Source organism: Macrotis lagotis, chromosome 5, assembly GCF_037893015.1.
Source record: "Macrotis lagotis isolate mMagLag1 chromosome 5, bilby.v1.9.chrom.fasta, whole genome shotgun sequence".
NCBI classification, from domain to species: Eukaryota; Metazoa; Chordata; class Mammalia; order Peramelemorphia; family Peramelidae; genus Macrotis; species Macrotis lagotis.
In genome coordinates, this window is record NC_133662.1 from 11,380,806 (window position 1) to 11,399,486 (window position 18,681).

Here is an 18,681-nt window from a genome sequence, read left to right on the forward strand (position 1 = left end):
ATAAATTTCAGAGAAGGTGCTCCCCTACCTTGCTAAAAGAATTTTCCTTATTCTGGAGTTCCCTATACCCTTGAAGTGATAGACAGTCCTGATCTCCATTAATGAAAACTTAGCATAATATATTTTATAGAAAGAAATGGTAACAGTGATGTCTCTTACAGGCTAAAAAGAATAAATCTCTCCACAATTAATTAAACTTACATTTTCTTTTCCTTTTTTTGGGAAACAATCCGGGCTGAGTGCCTTGCCCAGAGTCACACAACTAGAAAATGTTTGATGCTCAATTTGAATTCAGGTTGTCCTGACTCCAGGACCAGTTATCCACTGTGCCATCTAGCTGCTCCAACATATTTTCTTTTTCTTTTGTAAATATCATTTTATTTTTTCCAATTATGTGCAAAGATATTTTTCAACATTAATTTTTTATAAGATTTTGAGTCCCCCCTCCTTTCCCCCCTCCCCAAGAAAGCCAGAATTCTGACACAGAGTTATTCATGTGTAGTCACTCAACACAGTTTTTTTTTTAATTTGTTTTTTTGAGATTCTAACCCTAAACAAAAACAGGCTAAAAGTATAAGCTTGTGAGATGCATTTTATATGATGAAATTTGGAGGGGTTTTTTTTTTTTTAGGTTTTTGCAAGGCAAACGGGGTTAAGTGGCTTGCCCAAGGCCACACAGCTAGGTTATTCTTAAGTGTCTGAGAACGGATTTGAACCCAGGTACTCCTGACTCCAGGGTCGGTGCTTTATCCACTACTCCACCTAGCCGCCCCCTCTTTGGTTTTTTAAAAGACTGAAGGGAACCCCTGCTCTCAAGGAGTTCTCTGTCTATTGGGGGAGAGAACATTCAAGCAACTGTGTACAAACAAGTTTATATATACATATAATATATAAAATACATAAGTAAAATGCCTAGTGCCTTTCCCTTGTCATTTTCAGAAATGACAAAGGAAAGACACTAGTGTTAAGGGAGAGCATCAGGAAAGGTTTCCTGTAGGAGGGGGGATTTTGGTTGGGGCTTGAAGGAAACCATAGTAACTGGTTCCTTTAGAGGAACACTATTGACACCAGGCTTAATGTTTCTGTTATTTTTCACATTCTGGTTCCATTCCTTATGCCATTCAGCACTTTGGGAAAGTGGTTGTAACTTATAATGTTAAATGTGGAAAGGTTTGGGCCTGCTTTAGGAGGGAATTGACAAATAAATGTTATTAATGCTGGTGCATTTATTACTTTAAAAACATTATTCTGAGAAATGTCCATAATACAAGATGTTGAAGATCTCTGTTCTAGTTCAGGTTCTCATGAAATCAGCCTAACCTAGTCCATAACAAAATTGCCCTATGTAGCAAACATTGGAGCAAAGTTGGTGTTTATGGAATGAAATAATTGTCAAATATTTATATTTTATAATCTTCAGACTTGTATACAATAAATTTATTGTTGTAGTGAATGTACAAATTGGAGTTCTAGTGATGAATGAAATATTTAGATAATCATGCCCCAAATAGATTGGTTGATACTTGTCAGATTTGAAATGTTATGTGATTTCTGTTGGATTTTTTTTGGTGGGAAGTGAGGTGAAGTCCAAATCATCTTAAATGGTTCAGATCCCTGGGTTTTACTAATGAATCAGACTTTACCCTGACATTTGCAAGTAAAGTTGAAATAAACTGACTTGGGCAGATCCAGAAAACATGTAGAGATAGAGTGAAGATTGTCAATATAGGACAAGAATTAAATTCTGTAATAATGGGTTGATGGGGACAGTGATTGGACAGGATATCAGCATTATTGTAGGTTAGATAATACTATTTGATATTTAGTTCTCAAAATTTATTAAATTGTCTTGTTACTCTTTAAAAGGATTTAAAGATGAGCTTTATTTGTATCAGTAATGTGAGAACATTAGGAAGTTCTGTGTCTCAGATGAGTGTAAGCTATATAATTTAGCCTTGGAGAGACTGATTGGCCTCTACTAAGCTGCTGCTTCTTTCATTTACAACTTAGATTCATTCAGATAAAGCACAGGTGCCAAATTCACCACAGGCAAAAAATACAATTATGTATTTAACAATTTAATAAAATAGACAGTACAACATAGATGATGTTAATTTGTGATTTTTTTTTTCTTAGTGAATAAGTGACCCACTGAGTTTGATACCACTTGTACTTAAGAATATCATTGAAGAACTGTTGTATTGATAAAAGAAAGAGGACTAGTCAGAGACTATGAATGACAGCTACTTGATAGCTTGAGTGCTCCATCCATGTAAAAAGACCTAGAGGAAGACATGTAGCAAATCAAGCAGGTTTCCTGCATGAACATTATTGGATATAAAAGCCTAGATTGTGTAAGTGTGGGAAGTCACGAATGGGCTTTCATCTGTACTTCTTTGCACAATATACCTCTTTTGATGAGATCTCATCCATCTTGAAATTTTGATTAGATTCCAAATTATTTGAATGTCTGTATGTAGACAATTTAGGACAATATAGGATGCTGATTATTAGAGGTTTATTTAAATTTACAATATACCATTTTTTTGGTGATGAGAATGAGTAATGCTGAATCATGTTATATAACAAATGATATAAGGATAAATTTTCTTTAGGCACTTGTCAAGGAGAAATGCTTTTTTGTCCTACTGTGGTTGAAGTACATTTTGCCTTCTACCTAGATCTGTTAAGATAAGCCTTGTAAACCCTAAACAAGAGTTTACTAAAAAGTCTGGAGATTTTAGAAGTATGGAAGAATTATGTTCATAGGATTTTTTTTAAATGAAGACACTCTTCACCTGAGGAAATCTGTAGTTTTAAAAATTTTGTAGGATTGATTTTGAAATACAAAATAAATTCCATTTTTGGAAAAGATTGATATAAGGATGTTGCAAATATATTATGATTAATTTCACATCCCATTTCATTTTGAGCAGTTAAAAGATTAGCCGTGTTAAATAATAGAGTCTAATGGATATTTATGTTGAGATCTGGCTTTAAAGTTTGTATAGAGTATTATCACTTCTCTGTCGCCAACTTTGGGTCATTTGCTTTCCGTGGTTTGGACCTATACCAGTATGATTATTGATAAAATATAGTTTTGTTTCTTAAGTCTCCCTCCTAGAACATTTTGCTATATACTCTGGCGGTTTAACTTCAGTTTTCTAGTTCATTTTGAGCACAACGTGAATCACTAGCTAATCAGTTAAATGTTCATTCCAGTAATGCTACTGATGATTAGCCCTTGATTATGTAAACCACTGAAGCATTCCTTTAAAAATAAGATAGTTTGCTCATGCAGTTAATTTACACCTTTCATTATTATATATACACCTGCAGTTAGAGCAGTGATTAAAATTGAGTTTCTGCACATTAAAAACTGGCCTTTCCCCCCCCTTTTCATTTGAATTATCCTTAAAATATGTAGGACTTTGCACATAATGGGGAGCTAGGTAGCTTAGGGGATAGAGCACTGGGTCTGAAGTCAGAAAGGCTTATCCTGATGTTCAAATTTCACCTCTCTGCCTTTACTCTCTGAGTGACCTTGGACAAGTCATTTTACCCTGTTTGCTTCAGTTTCCTCACCTGTAAAATGAGCCTAGGGTAGGAGATGACAGACCACTCCTGTTTCTTTCTTTCTTTTTATTTTTTAGGTTTTTTTTTTTTTTTGCAAGGCAAACGGGGTTAAATGATTTCCCAAGGCCACACAGCTAGGTAATTCTTAAGTGTCTGAGACCGGATTTGAACCCAGGTACTCCTGACTCCAGGGCCGGTGCTTTATCCACTAGGCACCACTCCTGTTTCTTTGCCAAGAAAACTCCCAAGTAGAATCAGACTTGACTATAAAAACAATTGAATAATTTGCACATAATACCCTTCAATACATGGTAATTGAATTTGAAAGGGTGAAATTTGTCCTTAGAATGATAGAAATAATTTGAAAGGTGGTAGCTTTTTAGAATAGGACTATTATTAGCTTGATCATTTGATAAAATAGATATTTCCTTTATTTTTTAAAGACCTTATTCTTCACTATCCTAATTTTGACTAGAAGTCTTAGAACAAAACTTCTGACTAAAGGTCTCCTAAACCTTTATCAGTATCAAAAATTACATTTGTCTTCATAAACAATCATGACTGGAAAAATCTGGGGAAAATCCTTTGAACAGTTTTTTTTTAAAGCAAACAAACTCTTTTGAGAGTCTCGTGTAGGATTGTAAGTGTGGTATTTTCTTTGAGATTCAGGTTCAAATTCTAGAATAAGCCAGAAATATTTTGTTCAGTAGGTTCCTTTTGCCCTTTACAAATTAAATTGTTAACTGTTCAGGATCATGGATCTAGTGCTGGGAAAGGATGTTAGAGATTATAGAGTGCAACTTTTCTCATTTTACAGAGGTGGGAACTGAGGTCCAATGGGGAGGACAATGAATTTATTGAATGTCTCATTGATAGTAAGTATCAGAGCTGGAATTTGGACCTAGGCCCTCTAATTATAATTTAGATCCCTGTGTTTTTTCCATTGTACCACATGTTTTGTGATGACCTATAACAAATGCTCTTACTGGAATTGGAATTACAATACTGTGGGTTAGGACTGAATATTCTTTGTCTGCCTGTACAGAAAGCTCCCTTTTACTTTTAAGAGAAAGGTCTGAGGTGTCTTAGAAAGCAAAACTTTCTCTTATATTTAATCCAGGTATTTCTGATTTTGGATACTTTGGATTGGTTATCTCATTAGTGTGACTTTTTTTTTCACAAGTTTATGGCTTTGGTTTTGTTTAGGTAGAGGACTAGTTTTGGGTGACCTAGAGATCATACCTGTGTCCAGTTATAATGCAGATTTCTTGTTTAGCTCTATAGGACTCTGATTATGAAAAAATTATAGTTATAAGGTACATAAAATGCTCTATGTCTATTCTTTTTTTTTTTTTTGCCAGGCAATGGGGTTAAGTGGCTTGCCCAAGGCCACACAGCTAGTTAATTAGGTAATTATTAAGTGTCTGAGGCCAGATTTGAACTCAGGTCTTCCTGACTCCAGGGCCGGTGCTCTATCCATTACGCCACCTAGCCACCCCAACACATGAAATTATTCTAATGATAAGATTAGATTCTTAGTTTTAGGGTTTGTTGTTTTTTTTTTTGCAAGGCAATGGGGTTAAGTGGCTTGCCCAAGGCCACACAGCTAGGCAATTATTAAGTGTCTGAGGTCATATTTGAACTCAGGTCTTCCTGACTCCAGGGTCAGTGCTCTATCCACTGCACCACCTAACTGCGCCTTATGGTATACTTCAATTCTAAAATAACTGACTTAGGGGTAGTGAGTTCCTCCTCAAGAGAGGTCACAGGATGGGGATGATGAGAAATTTCATGCTCCAGATGGAAGTTTACTTAGCTTCCAAGGCTCCTTTCAGTTCCAGGATCCTAGGCTATTAATGATTTGTTTTACCTCTATCTAGGATGACATAGGTGCTATATCATTTAGTGTGGTATAATGCATTTTTCTTGTTTAGTTGTCATTGATATCCAGAAAACTTAGGTTTTTCAAGTTTTTTGTATAACATTCTGTATTGATCCATATATATTTAATCTTCTATGTAACATTTTATTATACAGGTAGGACATCATTATCCACCTAATAACTAAATCTACCAGATGTGTAGATAGGTAATTTATTTTTTACAGAATTCAGCAGCCTTACCAGTTGTAATGTTTAACTGTATAGTGCACATTAGTGGACAAGGCCTTATGACTTTTAAATCAAGCTATAAAGTCTTTTTGTAAAAGGAAAGTTCAATTTGGAGGAAAAGTATTAAATTATCACACCATGGCATTGTTTAAAATAGATTAGGATCTCTGTCTTCAATAGATTTAATGTTCCAGACTTGATAGAAATAGGCTTATATAGTGAGACTTTTTTATTTTTGCTTGAAATTTAGATTGCAAATGATCAAGAAACGTGTCCTTAAGGCCATCTGACAAAATCTGATTTTTTTTGGGGGGGGTGCCTTTGCTATTTATGTAAGTATTCCTAAATATTAAATAAACTGTTATGTTCATTTTTTCATTAGAGTAGGAATAGTGAAATGTGTGAATTTATGTTCAGGCATTGATATGTGAAAATGAAGCAGGAAAATTAGAAGGGGCCGTCTTGGGGGAAAAGAGAAATGGTAGCAACTATGAACATGCTTTAGGATAATGATGATAGCAGAATGAGATTGGAGGTATCCAGAAACAAGAATGTGTTCAGTATTGTGGACATCAGCTTTTAACCCTTATGGATGTTTCCTTTATATCTTGTAGAGTTGAGAAAGAAATTTGAGTGAGGTGGAAAATAATTATCTTCTATTTTATTTCATTTTTTTCTAGGCCTTAGTATAATCTCCATAAAATTATAGGAACCTGGATTTATTGATTCCAGATCTTATTAGAGAGGCTGTATAGAGTAAATGGTTAGAACTTTGGCCTGGGTTACAGCCCTGCTTCTAAAACATAAAGACTTTCTGATTTTAGGTTAGTCACCTAAACTTTAGTGTTCTAGGCAGCACTAAGACCAGTTCTAAGAGAAGGTACCTAAATTTGCTAAGTTATCTGGTATATTAGTTGTCCTAAAACTACTATGTGTTTCAAGTGGTTTCTCATTATTCATTAGTTTTGGTTTGGTGAAAACAACTTTGTTCCTCTTGTTCCATAATTAGAACCTTTAAAAGCCTTCACTGCCCTTTTTTAAATCTAGTCTTTCTGGACCAAATTACTGATTTTTTTTTTAATCTTTTCTCACATCTTCCTCCCACCATTATTTTGATTTACTTTTTCTGGACCTAGTTTTTATTTGTTGCAAAGTGTAGAATTAGAAGCAGTTATTTTTTTCCCCTCAGTTGTAATGAGGACTTTATACATAAGAGAAATCAGTTATAATTTTGGATTTGCAACCTTGTTGAAAAGATCAAGAGTCATTCATAGACTGTCTTAACCTTATGTTCTTTAAGCAGGTGTGAATTTGAAATGACCCAGATCCCTCACTGAAAAAAATGGGGGGGAACAAAAAGTATTTCTGGGAAGGATTTAGAGAGTAGGACTTCTGGAAAGGTGATTGAAGGTTAAAAATGATACTTTTCATTATTTTTAGAATTTAGCTTCTTATGACAGACTTAAAATACACTCTGTCTAGAAAATTTTCTTTTTGCCTTACCACTAGGTTTTGCTTTGGACCTTATACGGTACAGTGATTATGGTTTAATTGGTCTGCTATGGAAAACAGAATTAATGTACAAATTCACAGGCTTCTGTGAGGCTTACTGAGTCAGGAAATATTAAAAGGACTCAGATTATCTGATGATTGGTGTTAGTGCTTGTTATAGTGCAAGTGATATTAAATGGAGACTGTAGGCATTACAGCATAATATTTCAACATAATAGTTTAAAATGTTGTAGAAACTTAAGACATGACTCAGTGATTTCTAACACTTCTAAAGATTACCAAATACCAAAACATGAAAAATGTGGTTTTGATGCATTAATGTTTGTTTTAAGAATTGGTGTGTGTGTGTGTGTGTGTGTGTGTGTGTGTGTGTGTGTGTGTGTGTACGTACTTGCAGGGTGATGGGGTTAAGTGACTTGTCCAAGGTCACACAGCTAGGCAATTTAAGCATTTGAGGCCGGATTTGAAGTCAGGTACTCCTGACTCCAGGGCCAGTGCTCTAGATATATATTTTTAATATCATATGAAGTGGTGTCATTTATTGACAGTTCAGTGGCATTTGAAATGCATTATCTTTAGTGTTGACCTTATGAAGATTGATTTAGTAAATCAGTTATATATTTGAATTTTGAGATTTTTTTTGCTTAAGAAATAATTTTTTTTTTAACGAAAAAGTATTAGAGAAATAAACAGACCAAGGCGGGGCAAAATTTTTGTTGTTGATGGTTTGTACATGTTCACTAACTCATGAAAAATGAAGTTTTTTTTCCAAAAATGAACTATTAATTTGACTTGGAATATATATATATTTTTTAGGTTTTTGCAAGGCAATGGGGTTAAGTGGCTTACCCAAGGCCACACAGCTAGGTAATTCTTAAGTGTCTCCTGAGATTAGATTTGAACTCAGGTACTCCTGACTCCAGAGCCGGTGCTCTATCCACTCTGCCACCTAGCTGCCCCACTTGAAATACTTAATAACAACATTGATCTGTGATTGAGGCTTTACCTTTATCCTTCTGTTTTGTTTTTATTTTTATTTTTTGGAAGGGAGTGGTATTAAGTGACTTGCCCAAAGGCATATAGCTAGGTAATTATTAAGTGTCTGAGGTTGGATTTGAACTCAGGTCCTCCTGATTCCAGGGCTGGTGCTCTATCCACTGTGCCACCTAACTGCCCCAGCCTTATGTTTTAAGTTACTGCTTTGAAAATTTGGGTGCTATTTAAGACTTATTATAAGTTTACCATATGCGCATGTTAACAATTAATGTTTTGAAGAATTAAGAAATGTTAGGCATTATTTCAACAGAGGGTATTATGTAATCACATTAAAGAAATGAATTGCTAGAATTTATAAATGTGCCTTTTATTGTTCCATAGTGTTTCTCTACATTAGTGTTTACAAAGTAAAATTTTAATTTTAAAAATTATATCAGAAAAATTTACCACAAAGAACTTTAGATTGCTATAGCTTTATTTTAGAATTTACTCTTGGTGGTGTAATACTTTTGGAAAGGGTTGATTTGATTCCTTTCAACTTATATAGAAACAACATAAAAACCCTCTTCTTTTTTTTTTAGGTTTTTGCAAGGCAATGGGGTTAAGTGGCTTGCCCAAGGCCACACAGCTAGGTAATTAAGTGTCTGAGACCGGATTTGAACCCAGGTATTCCTGACTCCAGGGCTGGTGCTTTATCCACTACTCCCACCTAGCCGCCCCAAACCCTCACTTTTTTATGTTGTTTTTTCTATATTAGTTTTGAGTTATGGAGTTAATTGGAGTAGCTGGAGTTATAATTTTGTTTTGTTCATCTGCTGTATTTAAAAAGAAAGTTTATAAATATGGAAAGTTAGTGATTTAGCTTTTATTCCAGAACCAAACATATCTGCGCTTTGTTCTCCTGGTTGAGATTTTGGGATTTCATGATTCCTGAAAATATCATAGGATTTGGTATAAAAGAGTTAGGTATATGAGTCCTGGGCAAGCTAGATGACTCAGTAGAGAGAACTTCATTCAGATCTTTTTTTATTTTAAAATTTTTATATATTTTCATCCATTTGTACATGTTTATATTTCCAAGTTCAAAGTTTCCCTCCACCCTCCCTTCCCCTCCCCTCCCCTCAGGTGAGAACAGTCAGGTTAGCATTTTACATGCATATTTTGTCAAACATACTTACAAATTAGTAATTTTTGGCATGAGAAATTAGGATTAAGGGAGATACATAAGAGATAATTTTTATAAACTGTTCATCAGATTTGGTAGAGGTGGTTTTTTTCCCCTCTGTTTTGTTTTTCTTCCTCTGGTTGGGGATAATATAGTCCATAATCTGTCAAATATGGTTGTCCTAGCCCTCTGGACTGCCGAGAGGGGTTGCTTCCATCAATGTGGTTCATCTCATAATGTTGATGTGTAAATTGTTCTCTTGGCTCTACTCCCTTCGCTCAGCATCTGATCCCTTCTCTAGAGTCCTACCATTTATTGTTTCTTATAGAATAATAATATTCCATAGTATTCATGTGCCATAACTTGTTTTAGCCATTCCTCTATTGATGGGCATCCCTTCAATATCCAATTCTTTGCCACTACAAAAAGAGCTGCTATGAATATTTTGAAACATGTAGGACTTTTCCCATGTTTTATAATTTTTTCTGGATATAGACCTAGAATTGGAATTGTTGAGTCAAAGGGTATGAACAGTTGTATTGGTCTTTGGGCATAGTTCCATATTGCTCTCTAGAAATAGTTCCATATTGCTCTCTAGAAAAGTTGGATCCTTTCACAACTCCACCAGCAATGCATCAATGTTCCAGTCCTCCTCCCACATTTTCCCTTTTTCTCATCTTGACCAATCTGATAAATGTGAGATGATACTTCATTGTTGTTTAATTTGCATTTCTCTAATCAATAATGATTTGAAGCATTTTTCCCATGTGATTACATATAGCTTTAATTTCTTTATTTGAAAACTGTTTGTTCACATCCATTGACTAGAGAGCATTTCAAAGAGAGTTCTACCCAGAGATAATTTCCAGGAACTCAGGTGTTTTGCTTTTGTCAAATCTAATTCCATCTAAGGAGCAAGCACACAGCTTGGGGGGGCGGGAAGAGTCTTTTGTACCAAATTTTCCCCGTGTTATAATTCTCCTAAACTTCTAGATAAGGGAACAACAGTTGGACATACACCAAACATCCCTCCTTAACAACTCTCCACTTCACTGTGGGGGTCCAAACACCTCAGGACTGCCAACACCTGTCAGCCTGAATAGAACACAGGGCAGGCCCACATAAGGGTGGCCAAAAACAACACAGGCCAGGCCCACATAAGGGCTACTGCGAAAAAACACATGGGATCAGCGTATGGGTCATGTCTGACACTATACCTCAGCTAATTCCCCACAAAACTCAACCATTTTCCATTTTCTGGAAAAAGGGGAAACACAGAAGGAGGGCTAGAGGTCCAATAATTTTCCTACTTTTCTAAAAATCTAGGATCTAAAAAAAGGGGTGTGCTTCTCACCTATGGAGCTTGATCTAGTTTTCCAAGTCTGGGCAGCGATTTTATCTCAGCTGGCTCACTATCATGTAGCCACTGGCTACTTGAGTTCAGTTCTGTCTATGAGGAATCATTATTCAGACTTGGGAAAGCAAGGATGGAAAGAAAATAAAAATTTATTAAAAGAAGTTTCAACACATAAAATGATAGGTAAAGTTAAGAAAAGTTGAAAGAAAAGCCACTTAGCAGGTCAGCTGGGCAGGCTCAGCTGAAGTTTTGGAGGGAGGGAGGGAGGCAGAGAGGCAGAGAGAGAGAAAGGCAGGCAGCCATGAGGTTTTGATTAACCAGGACACTTGATGAAGCCAGTGGAACTCCATGTGGTTTAATGAAGAGCCAGAAGAAGACCCATCCTTCTGAATGTGAGGCCGGAAGAAGCAAGAGCTTATTCAGATCTTAAGTAGTAAGACTTATCTTTGTGGGTTCAAATTTGGCCTCAGACACCTACTAGCTTTTGATTCTGGGAAATCCTTTAATTTGTTTACCTCAGTTTCCTCATCTGCAAAATAAAATGAGCTGAAGAAGGAAATGCCAAGAAAATCCCAAATGGGCTCACAGACAGGCCTGAAAACATCTAAACAATAGCAATAAGAGTCCTGGGCCTGCAGCCATCAGATCTTGGACAAGTTTCCTTAATTTTCTGAGACTTTTAAAAAATAAAATTCTGTAAAATAGTACTTGCACTACTTTTCACTTGGTTGTTAGGAAAACTTTTTAATGAGAGCAGTTCATTTCTAGAAAGTTTGCTCAAAGCTTTGTTTCATTTTGATTCTTACAACAATCCTGTGAGGTTAAGCATTAGAGGTTGTGACTTAATTAAAGTCTCCCAGCAAGTAAGTGTGTCACAGGTAGCATTTGAACTCTAAAAGTCTTAGTGACTCTAAATCCTTGCTCTACTGCCTATGTAAATATGAGTTGCTATTATTGTTTACATAAATACCTTGTGTTGGTTATAGAAGTTTGATATGCTAGTTTTGCTGTTTAGCCATAAGATGTGGAAAACATGAGTTTAAATATTTTTTTAAATAAAAAGATATTAATTAACATTAAAAAAAAAGCAGATGAACACAGCATACACAAAGCTTATTTATGGGGAGCACAACAAGCCAAAGAGAGTGGTGACCAGGGACAGACATTTTGGTCTGGAAATTTATCTGCATGCCTAGTGGGGAGGTAGAAGATGAGTTTTCCAGAAATGGTGACAGGGTTAATATTTGATCACTCAAAGTTCCATAGAATCTTGTAGGTGTAAAGTGAATAGAATTCTGGGCTTGGAGTCAGGAAGACTTATCTTCCTGAATTCAGATCTGGTCTTAGACATTAGCTTGTGACCCTGGGCAACTCACTTAAATCTTGTTGACCTCAATTCCTCATCTGTAAAGCGAATTGGGGAAGGAAATGGCAGAATCCCTTCAGTATCTGCTAAGAAAACGCCAAGTGAGATCTTGAAGAATTGGAGATGACTGAAACAACTGAACAACAGCAACATTGTTTCACATCTGGAGACTGAGGGTGAGAAATGAAAGGATATTCAAGAGAGGGAGCCCCAAGATAACAGACTTGTCTAGGGGAAGGTAGCTGTTTGGGAGAAGGAATAGGGATGAGAGAGAGTAGTCTTAATTGCTTACTGAAGCAGACCACACAACCAATATGTATCAGAGGTAGGACCCTCTGAAACCAACTCTTTGGACTCTGAATTCAGCTTACTAGGAAGAATACTGGCTATGAAGTCAGAGGTACTAAGTTTAAATTTTACCTGTGTGACCCTAGGTAAGAGAAATAACATAATTAATGCATTTGAAGTACTTATACTTTGCTTTTGGAAATAGTGGCAATTTATTTAATTTGGTGAATGCTGAAATAAAGATACCTAGGAGGTTGTTGTAATCAATTTAAAACTCACCACTTTCTGTTCACAAACTTTTTTTCCTACTTCAGTGCTTAAGGTTAAATTTTTTTCCCCTCAAAACTATTTCAGGGCTTTAATAAGATGTTGTTTTAAAAAAAATGTATGTGCATTTTTAGGAGCCTTGCATTTATAACTTCAGGTGATAACTAATATTTTGAGACCTGTGGTTTACAAATGGGATAGATTGAACACTTTGATAAATCACTTAGATTATTGGGTAAGGACTTAAAAACTTAGGTTTCTTCCATCTCCCTCACAAATGCATTCCATTAAGATCTTTGGGAAGAAGAAAAACCTGCTGAACTTCTGAAAAGTTGATCTCAGCATGTCTTCCATACCTATGTGCAATCTAAGGAGGGAATGTGATTGCAGCAAGATTTTTCTGTCAGATTCCTTCCTTTATTTTACCACTATGAAACTATTCTATTTCTGTATGTTTGCCAAGGTAGATCACTTTGATAACAAGTAATTGATCAAACTTCATAATGAAGCAACATTTCTTTCTACTTGAGGAATACATGTTAACTTTATCAGGTACTATGTGCCCAACATTGCAGACACTGCAACGAGATTTGAGCTATGTGTATATGCATTTTGCATTTTAGTTTTGTCAGTTTGTTGCAGAACTTAATAAGAGTAGATTCTGATATTTAGGAATTTTCTTTTGTAATCTAAATATGAATAAAGTAGATGTTTCTTGATTTACCTTAAATATGGTTTATTAAAAATAATATCATGTTGTTCAGTTATTTCTGACTCTTGGTGAGCTGAATCTTCCTTACTCTAGACCAGGTAATGTATTTATTGTACCACATATTTATATTATTTTAGAATGTTCCCTCCCCCCAGTGATACAGAGCGCAATCTTTCCATGATTTCCTATCCATTAAAACCAAAATTGATCATTAATATAGCCAGCTGCACATATTTAGGAGCTATTTGCATTTTTTAGGTGGTTTTTTTTTTTGCAAGGCAAATGGGTAAGTGGCTTGCCCAAGGCCACACAGCTAGGTAATTATTAAGTGTCTGAGACTGGATTTGAACCCAGATACTCTTAACTCCAACTCTTTATCCACTGTGCCACCTAGCCACCCCTATTTGCATTTTCTTAATATCACCCCTTTTAAGTTTCTATCAGGACTCTTTGAAAACTCTTTCTCATTTGAAAACTCATTGTCATTTACTTTTCCTCTTTTGTGGTTATATGGAGAGACAATGTGCCATTGACAGTTAACCTTTGAATCAGAAAGACCTGGATTTAAGTTCTGTGTTTGACACATTTGCTCAGGGATCCTGGGCCAGACTCTTAACCTCTTGATACTTCAGACAGCTATCTGACATGATTCTTCAGAAAAGACCTTTTCTGGTGCAGTAAAATTCTCAGGATTATTATGAGGAACTAAGGAGCTAGTGTTCATAAAAAGTTTAGCATAATGTCTCCCACATAGTAGGCACCATATACACATAACTATTTTTACCACTAGTAGTGGCAATTTTCTGTACCCTATCTATTCCCTAGCTCTGTGGTTATAGTAATGGATTTTGCTATTGGTATGTTCTCTCTTTAACTTTTTTTCCCTTAGCATTATTCATAAAGATCTTCCCAGATTTCTTTGTATTCTTCATACTTGTTAGTATTAATGGTTTTATTACATTAGTATACCACAATTTATTTAACCTTCTTCTTGGACATCTATGTTGTTTCCAGTGTTTTGTAATTACATATAATGCTGCTTGAAAAATTTTGAACATGTTTCCCTTTGCGATAATGTTTAAGCTATATGTCCAGCAATGGGATGATTGGGTCAGATGTTTTTTTTTTAGGTTAATTATTTTTAATTTTATTTTGTAAAATTACATACAAAGATAGTTTTCGGCATTCATCTTTTTTGTAAACTTTTGAGATTCATATTTTTCTACCACCTCCCCAGCCCTTCTCTCTTTCCATGGTAGTGAAAATCTGATGTAGGTTGTATATGTACAGTTGTGTTTAGCTATTTCCAAAGAATAATTGAACTGAAGGGGGACAAAAGAAAAAAATAAAAGAATTTTTAAGAAGCGAACATGCTTTGCTTTTCATTCAGGTTCCACAGTTTTATCTCTGGATGTGGATGGCATTTTCCATCACAGGTTCAAGTGAAATGTTTTATTTTTATAAGTTTTACTGTTCATTGACATATTAGAGCATTTAAAAATCTTTTTTCGTTTTCATCATACTCTCTGCCATGTATTATGTTTATATCTGTACAAGTCATCTTCTCTCCACTTCCACTCTACCGGTAAATACCATCAGTTTCTTGAAGGCAGGGATTATTTTGAAACTAAATTCCCTGTTTTAAGGACAGTATTTTGTCACAAACTTGTTGTTTGTTGAACTTTATTGTACTGAAACTGAGAAGAAACCCCTATAATCTTGGACAATTTAAAACCCGAAAGTTCTTATAATACAACTCTTGGTTGTTTGAGGGATTGTGAAGAGATCAGCATTATTAAGAAAACTTACATGATAAGACATGATTTAGTCTTTATAACTGGATGATTGCATATGAACCTAGGAGGCCCAAAAGATAACAGGATTCCTTTGCATCTGACTTCAGTTTGAGCTTTTTGGGAGAGACTAAAAAGTCCTTTTGGATGCTTTGGGGAGTACTTATCTAAATATCCATGAGTCAGCATTAATATTTGTATTGGAAAATACTGTTGGGGGAACATAATTACTTGGAGTAATCTTTTTAGAAAACACTTTTCCATTGGTTTTGAGCACACCAATATTTTTCCAAAGGTGATATCTAGAGCCTTTGACACTTTCATATACATTGGTAAAAAGAATGGAGGTAGAGAACCCTCACTTGACAGATGAAGAGACTGAGGTTGAAGTTGGCCCACACAAAGTTGAGGAGACCTGATTAGACAGAGGCACTAGTCTGATAAGTTGAGTGCTTGTAGAGGACCACACAATCCAGGAACTTCTAGACTTCTTGCCTGGAGTGAATTCCTCCTTTATCTGTACCTTCTTGTTTAAGGCCTGACTAAAATTAATTTCTTCTTGGAATTTATACTATTGTCTTTTATCTCTCCTATGATTAATTATACTCTAATTTGTATTAGAGTTGTTTGTGTCCCTTCTCTCTAAGGTTCCTCAAGTTTACAGACTTAGCTTTCCTTTTGGTATTATTGAGAAGAAGACCTAGATAGAACAGGATTTGAATATTGAGATATCTATGACCTTTTGTAGTTTGCTGATTTCATTCCAGCTTTAGGTTTTACTCAGAAGAGAAAATCTGAACTATTTCTAGGCATATATTTAGCGTCACAATTTTTGTTAAAAGAGATTCTGGTGGGTTAGGATCTGAATTAGCATAAACATCTTTTGAGAATCCAACTTTTGGAGATAATAAATAACACTTTGTTCCCCCTGCAAAGGCCAGTGATTAATGCTACTTCTGATCATTAGTCTGAAATTCCAGTTGGCAGATGGGAGTCATTAAGTAGTGAGGGAGGGGTAGCTTGTAAGTTAGGCAGGCAGAATAAGATTCCTGTTTTTGTGGGGTTTTTTGTTTTGTGTTGTTTTTAGGTTTCTGCAAGGCAAACAGGGTTAAGTGGCTTGCCCAAGGCCACACAGCTAGGTAATTATGAAGTGTCTTTGGCCGGATTTGAACTCAGGTACTCCTGACTCCAGGGCCAGTGCTCTATCCACTGTGCCAACTAGCCACAGGGTGGCCTCCATTACTCTTTGGAATCCCTAAGTACTAACTTGATAAACTCAGTTCTTGTCTCTGAAGCAGAGGGCAGTATTAGTTAGATCTATTTCAAAAGTGTTTTGGATATATGATCCAGAGTTTGTTGAAAGAAAAAAAAGTTTGCTTGTCAAATCAAATGGTTGAGTCTATATAGTAGCAGCTTAGAGGTTATTTGACATTTTGACATTTGGAGACATGTTTCTTTTGGGTTGGTGTATGGCTTAGGGAAGAAAATGGAGAGAATTTTGGTCTTGATTGAGGTACATGAAATTCTAGTGCTGCCTCTTCTTCAAATTCAGCTTTCTCCTGTGCTTCAACTATAAAAGCTCCCTCTACCTGCTCTGTTAACTGAGAAGGTTCATATGAATATTATCAGTATCATTTTTCTATACATGCAGTTCATCCTCATTAAGTCCCTCATATTTCCCCCCTCTCCTCCAATCTCCATGCTTCACCTGAGTCCTGTATCTGAAGATCAAACCTTCTGTTCAGCTCTGGCCATTCCAAAAGGAACCTTTGAAATTCCCCTGGTTCATTGAAAGTCCATCTTTTTCCCAGGTGGACGACATTCAGCCTTGCTGGGTAGTTCATTCTTGGCTGCATTCTAAGCTCTTTTGCCTTCCGGTATATTGTATTCCAAACCCTAAGAGCTTCCAATGTAGTTGCTGCTAAGTCCTGTGTGATCCTGACTGCAGCTCCACGATATTTGAACTGTGTCCTTCTGGCTGCTTGTAATATTTTCTCTTTGACTTGGGAGTTCTGGAACTTGGCTATAATATTCCTAGGGGTTGGTTTTTTGGGATCTCTTTCTTGGGGGAATCGGGGGATTCTCTCCATTTCTATTTTGCCCTCTGCTTATAGAATATCAGGGCAATTTTCCTGTAGTAATTCTTTGAAAATGATGTCAAGGCTCTTTTCCTGATCATGACTTTCAGGTATTCCAATAATTTTTAAACTATCTTTCCTAAGTCTGTTTTCCATATCAATTGTTTTTTCAATGAGCTATTTCACCTTTTCTTCTAATTTTTCATTTTTTTAGTTTTGAAGTATTGATTCCTGATTTCTGGTAAATTCATCAATCTCCCTGAATTCTATTCTTTGTCTGAAGGATTTGTTCTCCTTGGAGAGTTTTCTTATCTCTTTTTCCCTCTGGCCAATTTTGCTTTTTAAAGCATTCTTCTCCTCAATAACTTTTTGAACTGTTTTATCCATTTGATCTAAGCTGGTTTTTAGCATGCTATTTTCTTCAGCATTTTCTTGGATTTCCTTGACTAAGCTACTGACTTCATTTTCCTGTTTTTCCTGCATCTCTCTCCTTTCTTTTCCCAGATTTTCTTCCAACTCCCTCATTTGATTTTCAAAGTCCTTTTTGAGCTCTGTCATAGCCTGAGCCCAATTTCTGTTTTTCTTGGAGTCTTTAGATGCAGGAGCTTGTGCTTCCTCATCTTCAGACTGAGTATTTTGATCCTTCTTGGGCTCATTTGCAAAATATTTCTCAATGGTCTTCCTCTTGTTTCTTTGCTTGCTCATTTTCCCAGCCTAAGCCTGTTTTTTGGGGTGCTTCCTGAGCTTTTGGGACACTCCCACAAGAGTCTCAGTGTGTGAGGCTCTGTCCTCCCTCCTGGTCTATGAATGACCATATGTGCCCCTCTCTGCCACGGGGCTGAGGTGGGGGGGGCTGCTGTTCTATGGGGGGTCTAGACTGTGATCAGGATCTGAATGTGGTCAGAGCCCCAGAGTCCTGTTCCAGGGGCAGAGGACAGAAGAGCTCTGCAGTCTCTCTCTTCACTCCCCTCCCTCAGCTCAATGGGCTCATGCCCTGGGGGCTCCTGCTTACCTGCTCCGCCTGCTTCTGTTTCCGGGTCTGGGCTGCTGAAAGACCAAGCTGCTCCCTGTGTGCCCTGAGGGCTGGGTTCCATGTGCTGGCTCTGGCAGAGATCCCCTGCTGTTCTCCCACTTTGTGCCCGGTGCTCCCCAGGGTGCAGCTCAGGAGACTCCCCCGCTGTTGTGAGCCATGGCTCCCAGCGCCCTGGGGCTGCCTCCGGGAGGCTGAAGTTCTTTTGCTCAGTCGGGCCACCCCTCCGACCCTGGGGAGCAGAGCCTTTCTGCTCTTTTCCAGGTTACCTTGAGTAGGAGAATTGCCTCACTGGGTCCCTTTTTGGGTTCTGTCTTGAAAGTTTAGTTAGAGTCCTTAGTTTATGAGTTTTTATCAGAGAGTTCCTAAGACTTGATCCCTTCATGTGGCCATCTTGGCTCTGCCCCCCTGCATCAAGGTAATGAGTTCTT

The 18,681-nt window shown here is 36.6% G+C and overlaps 1 protein-coding gene across 3 annotated transcripts in view; it reads left to right on the top strand.

Moving 5' to 3' along the window:
* ZFAND3 (zinc finger AN1-type containing 3) overlaps positions 1–18,681 on the top strand; it is a 348,505-nt gene that overhangs the window by 2,537 nt on the left and 327,287 nt on the right. The window lies entirely within an intron of this gene.